Genomic DNA, 1,658 nt, shown 5'->3' with positions numbered 1-1,658 from the left:
TATTGTACAAACTGGAACGATCATTCGAGCATAAAGTGTGAACAAGAAATTATTATTTTTGTTTACAACCTATCAAACGTTATAGTTTTTAAAATTATATTTCAAAAACAACCACTCCATCTTCAATTTTAGTAAGGTTGATTGCAATTAATGGCCTGTAGATGTGCAGTATCAATACACTATACTTCTTCCTCTATGTAGTACCTTTTGACAAACAACTTGACCTATCACTTGTACTAAGTATATGTCCATGGGAAGCACGCACGGGCCAAGGACCGAACTATTGGTAGATCAGACAACCTTCGCCTCACGTACTCCACTTGCCTCACCTACCAAAAAAGGTACAGTTACATGCAATACTTACATACAATTCAAATAATTAAAAAACGAACGACATTATGCCTTATATCTGCTTATATCCTCAAAGGGTAGGTAGAGTACTTTTACGATATTGTTTTAATCCGTTCTGTGATGTGATAGAGGCTACGCCTATTGTTTTAGGTAGCAATACTACCTATAAGTTTTGTTACAATGGTAATTTTATGACGATTCTCTAGATAATCTCCAGAAATTGTTGAAAATCGCTGATAAACCTCCGGAGAGTAAAATCACATACGGTGCAACCCAAGCCCAAAGAGAATACAAATACTACGTAAGCCCTAGCCCTAATGTTGAGTAAGACATACAAGAGGCGATACATTTGTCCTTTACATGACATCAAAATATAAGAGTGGCTCAAAATTATGTATTGTACTTACTTACTACTTCAAATTTTATGTCGCGGCAGTCGTGTTACTCATTCTTCGTCTCTGGTAAATTATAAGATGAGGACAGAGAGGTAGAGAACTGCATGCTACAAATTATACTAGGACATTAATTTACAATGAACATTACGTTACTGCGTTTCGAGTTGCAAGCGAGAGCGATATATTTTGAGTTTCAACATTACAAAATACTATAAGGCGAGCATTGAAGCGCCGAGCCTCGGTACGCCTCGCCTCATTTGAAGTAGGGCATTGTACCGGCTCAATGCTAAAAAGAGGTTACTCTTACAAACTATTTTTCATGTCATGTCCTACCCAACTGTACCTAGCCCTACGCTAAGTTTTTTTGAAACCATAAATAATATCAGAGCAAATCTTTTTCGTCTGTGTGAGAATAAATGATGAAATTTATTATGATAATATCATAATAAAAAAGTCAATTTCTACGTATACAAATTGTATATAGGAACGGAGCATTTTCGTCTTTTTTCAACTAAATAATGAATGAAACAAAAAAGACGTGATGAATCAAATACTTTATAATAGCAATACTGAAATCCCTACCAAAATCTACGTTAGGGTTGTAGTTCACTTCTATCGATTTATATTTATATTTTTTTTTATTGAATAAAAAGAAATACAGGTCAGAATATCATGTATGTATGTAGATTGTACATTAGTATGAGAGGAAACTAGTTAAATAACCGATGTAATTAAGAATCAGGCCTAATCAAAGCTTATCTGCCAATTGTAATATGACGACGTTTTCAGCCCTTACGTATTACAATTACAAGAAATTTGTAAGTAAATCTTGTTATGACAGTTGCAGTCCTGGATTTGTAAATAGGCCATATAGGCCGCGGCCTATGGGCAGCAAACTCTTAGGGGCGTCAG

Source organism: Manduca sexta, chromosome 16 (genome assembly GCF_014839805.1).
Source record: "Manduca sexta isolate Smith_Timp_Sample1 chromosome 16, JHU_Msex_v1.0, whole genome shotgun sequence".
NCBI lineage: Eukaryota > Metazoa > Arthropoda > Insecta > Lepidoptera > Sphingidae > Manduca > Manduca sexta.
Note: the sequence above shows the minus strand (reverse complement) of the source record.